The sequence below is a fragment of the Mesocricetus auratus genome, unplaced genomic scaffold (genome assembly GCF_017639785.1).
Source record: "Mesocricetus auratus isolate SY011 unplaced genomic scaffold, BCM_Maur_2.0 Super-Scaffold_15014, whole genome shotgun sequence".
Lineage (NCBI taxonomy): Eukaryota > Metazoa > Chordata > Mammalia > Rodentia > Cricetidae > Mesocricetus > Mesocricetus auratus.
Window position 1 is genome coordinate 78,861,698 of NW_024429186.1, and position 8,111 is coordinate 78,869,808.

The 8,111-nt window shown below is 41.1% G+C and overlaps 1 protein-coding gene and 1 non-coding gene across 2 annotated transcripts in view; one reads left to right on the forward strand and one right to left on the reverse strand.

Moving 5' to 3' along the window:
• Crppa (CDP-L-ribitol pyrophosphorylase A) overlaps window positions 1-448 on the reverse strand; it is a 267,060-nt gene extending 266,612 nt beyond the window's left edge. Inside the window, exon 1 of the mRNA XM_021230698.2 lies at window positions 399-448. The gene's annotated coding sequence lies outside the window, so the exon portion shown is untranslated. The remainder of the gene's footprint in view (window positions 1-398) is intronic.
• On the forward strand, window positions 177-250 carry Trnai-aau. The gene has a single exon. It is a non-coding gene; the product is annotated as a tRNA-Ile (tRNA).
• Window positions 449-8,111: the final 7,663 nt, after the last annotated feature.

Below are 8,111 nucleotides of genomic sequence, written 5' to 3' on the forward strand. Positions count from 1 at the left end.
TACATTTTTGTATATTGTGGAACATTTGTTTAATGATGCAAAGGTGTAGGAGGAAGTCTCATGCCGCCATTAAACATGTGACTTATTAGAGGCGCATACAGATGAGGTAATAAAAGGGCGGTTTACCACACCGCTAACCACACCCACTTTAGGCAGGACTAAAGACGTATACGGCTGGCCGGTTAGCTCAGTTGGTTAGAGCGTGGTGCTAATAACGCCAAGGTCGCGGGTTCGATCCCCGTACGGGCCATGAGAAGTTATGTTTTTCCGGGGCGCCTGGATCCGGATTTCAATCCCACTCCTGACACCAAATTGTTGGCTTCAACGGACGCTGTAACTATACGCGACACACAATTACTGAAAATAAGGCTAAGTATTTAATATAGAAAATTACTCACAAGATACCAAACCGAGAGGATCTAGTTCTCAGCTAGCGGCCGGACCGGAAGCCGAACTCCAGGAAAAGAGAGCGAGACTTCCTGTGCGCTGTCTTTTATGCCTTCCCCCGTAACGCCCCTAGCCATGCCCAAAAGTGGGCCTGGCTAGTGACGTAGTTCCGCCTACGTACGTATACGTCTTTACGTCCAGCCGTATACGTCTTTAGTCCTGCCTAAAGTGGGTGTGGTTAGCGGTGTGGTAAACCGCCCTTTTATTACCTCATCTGTATGCGCCTCTAATAAGTCACATGTTTAATGGCGGCATCAGACTTCCTCTTACACAAAGGTGTTTAACCCTCTGTGCTGTACTTGTTTAACTCTGTGAAGCTCTGTTACTTTGCCTGTCTGAAACACCTGATTGACCTAATAAAGAACTCAATAGACAATGACTCAATAACTCAATAGACAATAACTCGGGAGGAAATGGTATATGTGGGGCTGGCAAGCAGAGAGAATAAATAGACAGAGAAATCTTGGAAAACAAGATCAATGAGTGACAAAAGGAGAAGGAGAAAGGATATCTGGGGCCAGCCACCCAGCTACACAGCAAGTCACCAAGAAAAGAAGTAAGGAAAGATACATAGAACAGAGAAAGACAAAAGCCCAGAGGCAAAGGTAGATGGTATAAATTAAGAAAGGGTGGCTAGAAACAAGCCAAGCTAAAGCCAGGCATTCATAAATAAGAATATGCCTCCATGTATTGATTTGGGAGCTTGGTGGTGGGCCCCCAAAGGATCCAAAGATTAAAGAGGAAAAAACCCTACTACACATATGAAATCTATGGGATACCATCAACATACAAAGCGTATGAATCAAGGGGGCTATAGACAAATAATATATTCAGAGCATCATCTCAGAAAATAACCCAAATTTAGGGAAAGAGATGACCATGAACACTCTGGAGTCATTAGTTACAGAACACTTAAAAGACAAGAGAAGAATCTCCATGTTTGATAATTACCAAACTAAACATAGAAAATACAGCTGCAAGAGAAGCAACAAGTCACATGTGAAAAGCAAACCTATCAGAATTACAGAAAATTTCTCAACAGAAGCTCTAAAGGAGAGGAGCATCGTCAGTTGAGACAATTCCTCACAGGCAAATATGGCAAGACAATTCTTCTGAGAATGGAGAATCACCATTCTCTGTCAAATGTGTGTCAAGCTGAAAATAAAAACTGCCCAGGTTCCAAGAGACAACACTTGTCAACACTGTAACCAGCAATCCAGCTGGATGACTTGTTGTAATTGAAGATGAAAGGAAAATTTTCAATAATAATCACTAAACCAGCCCTGCAGAGGGCTGTAAGCACAGCACTAGAATAGGGGGAAAGGGCAGGGAACAGACAGATCCCTGGAACTTCCAGGCTAGATATTCTAGCAAAACTGTAGGATCCAGATTTCATGAAAGACCTTGTCTCAAAAATAAAATGTCTGATATCACAGCCTGCTGTCTATACACACACGCACGCACACACGCACACGCACACACCACATGCACTCATGCACACACACACACACATCACACCTATAGAACACACACACCCAAAAGAAGATACTTAAAGGAGCTCTTTGGTGAGAAGAGAGATGAACACATCTGTGGTGCTATGTGAAAGAGTAAAAGATAGATGAATAAAGAGGCAAAGCAATAAAACAATAGAAATTAACACACACATATTAATATTGAATATTAATAGGCCAATCAGAAGACAGACTAGCAAACTAGACTAAGAAAAACATAAGCAACTCTTGGCTCAGAGACACGGGTTGCCAACAAAAGTAAATACAGCTTAATCTGGAAAAGATGGGAAAAATTATTCCAAACAAATAGAAGTAGAAGGAAAACAGAGGTGGCTGTTACTTGTGGTAAAACAGACTCTAAATTAAAACTAATCAAAAAGATCCCTTTATACTAATTAAAGGAACCATCCATTAAAAGGACATTCCAATTCTAAACATGCACCCAGCACCAATTTTCTCACTTTCATACAGCAAATACTGCTGAATTTGAAGAATGAGATTTATTCCAATACAATAATAATGGATGATTTTAATGCCCCACTCACAAACAGACAGATCAGCCAATAAAAACTTGCTATCAAATGGCATCATAGATGAAACATACGTACCAGACATCTACAGAATGCTCCATCCAAATACTGTAATTACAGCTTGTTCTCAGCAACCCAGTGCTATATTTAGTGAAATACAAAAGAAGTTTCAACAAATTCAGGAAAATTAAAACAGTCCCTTGTCTTTACCTAGTCACAATGGGATAAACCAGAAATCTTCCCTAAGACAAACTATAAAATATACAGGAATTCAAGGAGATTTAATGATGAATAACGCATCAAAGAAATCAAAACAGAAATTATAAAATTTTTCTCAGAATTTAATGAAACTGGAATTACAATGTCAGTGCTATATACTATTGCAATAAAAACATGACCAATAGCAAATTGGGAAGAAAATGGTTTATTGTGTTCACATTTTTCATGTCAGTGTTCATCACTGAAGGAATTCAGGACAGGAACTCAAACAGGAAACAAACACGGAAGCAGAAGCTGATGCAGAGGTCATGGTTGGGCGCTGCTTGCTATCTCTCTCCATATGGCTTGCTCAGCCTGCTTTCCTATAGAACCCAGGACCGCCTCACCTGGGGTGGCCCCACCCACAATGATCTGGGCCCTCGTCATCAATCACTAATCAAGAAAATGCCCTCCAAGCCGGGCGGTGGTGGCGCACGCCTTTAATCCCAGCACTCGGGAGGCAGAGGCAGGCGGATCTCTGTGAGTTCGAGGCTGGGCTGGACCGATAGCCTCCAAAACAATACAGAGAAACCCTGTCTCGAAAAACCAAAAAAAAAAAAAAAAAAAAGAAAGAAAAATGCCCTCCAAGCCCACCTACAGTCAGATCTTTCTTACAGAGGCATTTTCTCAACTGAATCCCCTCCTCTCCAGTGACACTAGCTTGTGACAAAATGACAGCACACAGTCCTAAGAGAGAAGCTACAGGTGACTGCATTTAAAAAAAAATCAAATCTCACACATAACAAGTCCAAAATCAGTAGACATAAAGAAATCATGAAAATCAGAGCAATCATTAGCTTAAAGGAAACAGAGCACATAAGAAAAATCAGGGAAACAGCGGGTTTTGAAAAGAAGAAAAAGAAAAAAAAAAACAACCTTGTCAAAGTAACCAAAAGAAACAGAGAAGACCAAATTAATAGGGAAACATTGCAATCCATACCAGCGAAATTTAGAAAGTCAGTGAAAGAATTCCCAGATGTATGTGGCCTAACAAATTAAGCCAGAATGAGATAAACATTTAAAAAAATCAATGATGAGCTGTAAGATTGAAAACCCTCCCAGACATGCAAGTCAAGATGAATTCACTGCTAGATCCTAAGAACAACAGAAAAGAGCCTATATGGTCTATGTCTATAGATTATAAAGGAAAGGAACACCACCATTTTTTTACAAACCCTTATTACCCCAGTACCAAAACTGAGTAAAGATACTATAAAAAGTAGAAAATTAAAGGTCCAGATTCAACATGGATTCAAAGAATACACAAAATGAAATGATTTATTGTGATAAGCATAGCTTTGTTCCAATGGTTCAGTGAAATATGCAAATTAATAAATGATAGATTACAAGTACACTCAAGAACAGGAATCATATGATCACCTCAATAATTATAAAAAAGGGCTTTGACAAAATCCAACATCTGTTCCCAATAAAGGCTATAGAAAAACAGTAACAAAAGGAATATATCTCGACATAATAAAGACTTTATATGACAAACTTATAAACTACACTTAACTAAAGGTAAAGAAAAACTAAAGCATTTTCACTAAAATAGAAACCAAGACAAGCATGGTCACTTTTAATTTAGTGCTTGAAGTCCTAGCTGGATCAATAAGAAAAGGCACTTAAATAAGAGAGATGCAAATAGAAAAAGGAGAAGTCCACATATTCTGAATTGCAAATAGTATGATTCTATACTTAAGAAACCCTAAAAACTCTACTAGAAAACACTTATATCTAAGTTTTTAAAAAGTTTGCGAAGTGTAGTATACAAATTTAACTTACAAAAGTCAGTATCTTCAGGCAGGCAGTAGTGGTACACACCTTTAATCCCAGCACTTGGTAGGCAGAGACAAGTAGATCTCAGAGTTTGGTGGTTAGCCTGGTGTACAGAGCAAGCTCCAGAACAGCCAAGACTGATAAAGAAACCCTGTCTCAAAAAAACCAAAATAAAGAAATAAATCCAGTATCTTACCTCCATAATCAAAATAAACCCGCTGAAAATTGCTTCAAAAATATTGTAATAAACCTAGCCAAGGAAATAAAGATCTCAACAACAAAAACTAAAACACTGATGAATGAAACTAAACACCAGAAAAATGGATAGACCTTACATGCTCGTAGTTTGATAGAATTAATATTGTAAAAATGGGCTTTACTATCAAAGGCAATCTACAGTTTCAATATAATCCCAGTCAAAGTTTTTTACAGAAATAGTAACAAGTATCTTAAAATTAATATAGAAGCAAAAAATTTCCTGGATATCCAAAGCAATCTTGAGCAAGAAAAATAATGCTGATTTCAAGTTGCACTATAGAGTCATTGTAACAAAAACCATTCAACAATGTCCCCTGTATATCTAGATCAATGGAATCGAGTAGAAGACTCAAACATAAACTCACATGTAACAATAGTCATGCGATTTTTGACAATGTTTCCAAAAAATGAAAAAAGACAGCTTCTTCAACTAATGGCAAAACAGAATAAATACAGAGATTGTACAGAAATCAAACTAGTTCCCTGTTCCTCATCCTGGGAGAAAATAAATTCCAAATGGATGAAAGGCCTTAATGTTAGATGTGAAACTTAGAAACTGTTTGAGAGGCAAAAGTAAGAGGAACACCTCAAAACACTGACAAGGCAAGGATTTTCTAGTCACTTGGGAAATAATGCCAGTGATCCACAAACAGACCTCATGATATTAAAAAGCAAAGGAAACAATTAAGTAAAAAGAGACAGTCTAAAGAATGGGGAAAAAGTCTTGCTAGCACTACACTTGGATGATTAATATCTATGCTATACAAAGAAAAAATTAAACAAATAGAACAAACAATTCAATTGATAAATTGCCTAATGAAATGAGTAGACCGTTCCCAAAACATGAAATACAGCCTGTCAATAAACATGAAAAATGTTAGCCTCACTAGCCATAAAAAATATATATAAATTAAAACTATATCAAGATTCCACCTCATCCTAGTCAGAATGACAGCTATTAAGAAAACAAATAATGACAAGTACCGGTGAGGATATGAACAAAGAAAACCGTAACATAGTATTGATGTGTATGTTAATTATTCTAGTATTTATGGAATTCATTATGGCTTTTCCTCAAAGAACTAAAAATCAACCTACGGTTTGACCCACAGTGCCAGCTGGACCCACAGATAAGTGCGCATGCCGATGTGGGGAGGGGAGGCCATGGGAGGTTCTATAAGTTCTGCCACAGGCATGTTCCAGTGTCTGGTAACATTTGTAAATCCATCCTCCGGTTCATCACCTCCAACTCCCGTAACTGCTTCCTGAATCCGTGGTCCTGAAACCGCAAAGAACGTGTATTGCATTTGTGCCTCAGCACTGTCCCCCACTGTGGAGAGGTACCAGTTCTCAGAGACAAGAAAAAACAGAGTCCTTCGTCATGCAGGCTCAGGTGAGACCGTGACATGATGTCACGCGTCATGGCTGAGCGTTGAGAGGAAGAGCGAGCATCCCCAGAGATACCGGACTTCCTGGAGGGGTCTTTGAGAGCAGTGGAACCTTTCTCAGCTTGCAGGTGGGCTGTTAACTGGGGAGTTAGGGTGCTGGATACAAACCGTCACATAAAACTTCCACTAAATCAGTGGCCTCCAAGGTTCTTGTCTCAAAAATGTTAAGTATGAAATGCATGGACCTCAGAGCATTTCCATTTTCAAGGAAGTATTTCGTTGGAGAGAGCTAAGGAGAAGAAAAGGAAACGGAGCTCTGTGGCGTGGGGACCACTGACGGGCCATGGTCTTGCAGCCTACCGTGGGCTTTAGAGGGTGGAGGTGTGAAGGGAAAGGGACTGGCTGGTCTGGTCCCCATTTCAATTGTCCAGGGACCTGGCCGTTGGGTCACATCCTCAGTATGATTTCCAGGAAAGGGGCGGTCACTTGGAGAAAAGATAAAAAGAAAAGCCAATGTGTTACAAAACGCCGAGGCCACGTCTATGGAAAACTCAAAATAGAGCAACAGCAGCTAAGATAAAAGAAATTTGCCTTAGGAAAACTAGAGATTTGTGCGGGGGGGGGGGGGGAACCAGGCCCAGTTCTCTCTTGGCACGTGACTCGCATTAGTAGCTCTGAACTGGGCCACATTTCAGAATCAGCTTTGGGGTTTGCACAGGTGCACTCGCTAACCTGCGTCTGGGATCCGTGCTTGGCGGTGCTCATCTGCGGAACATCTGTTAGCATGTGTCCTAACATCCACACACGTCAGGTCCTGACAGCGTTTAGAAGATTAAGGTGAACCCAGCTGTGTAACAAGCTGATCACTGACTCCGGGGAAGACCATTTCACACGATGATTGCACACTTACTGAACAATTGTAGCATAGCAGTGCATTGAGCGGCCCTAGACTTCTTTCTTTTGCATCTCCCTACTGCTCGGGGAGACAATGATTGTTACTGTCTACCTTTACAGGAACGGAACCTGAAATTAGTGACTCGTCAGAAGTGAAAGGCTGTGATCCTAGGCCAGAAGAACCTGTGCTGTGTTCAAGGAGAGCCGAGCCTTCTGCTCTCAGCACTCTTCGTAGTGAAGCTGAACATTTTAATTCCTGTTTTCTCACATGTTGTCAAAATGATCCTCCCCCGCCCCCAAAAAAGTCACATTAAAAAAAAATTAACAGCAAGCAATGTCTTTTAGGACAAACTTCTCTGAACACAATATGAAAGGCATTGAGTGTAGAAAACCTTTGTTATCAGTGGCCACACACCCGACAGCAGCTTCAGGGTGTGGGGAGCTGAACCCCAGGACCTCTTGGAGAGCGGTGCATGCTCCTAATCGACAAGACATCTTTACCGTCCTCGTGAGTGTTGTCTCTGGCGATCCGGGTTCTGCACTCAGGCAGAGTCTCCCTGGAAGCTGTGCTTACAGCGTTCTAGGGCTTCTCACGCTCCCAACCCCTCCGCATCCTGCCTGAAAAACAATGCCATCAGGTGCATCTCAGAAAAAAACCCACACCAAGGTGTCACCTTTCAGTATGGACAACACATCTGACTAAAGCCACCCAAGGGGAGGGTCATTTTATTTTAGCAGCAGTGTCAGGGACTATCGGCCACCGTGGTAGGAAACCGTGGCACCTGGGCTGCTCTGTCCGCGGCGTCAGCAATCACGACAGCCGAGGATACTGTATCGCAGTAGGAACTCAAGATATGGCTTACTCATAGCACAACTAGCCCTTAACCATACCGTTCAGATGGAAACCGGAAATGGATATGACCTTCCGGGACCACCAGTAGAAACGCACTTCTGTTCATTAGTCCCCAGTCGTAAAAGTTCCTCCCAAAACACTGCCACCAACTGATGACCAGATAGTCAAACTCGGGGAGCCTTTGAGGGACACT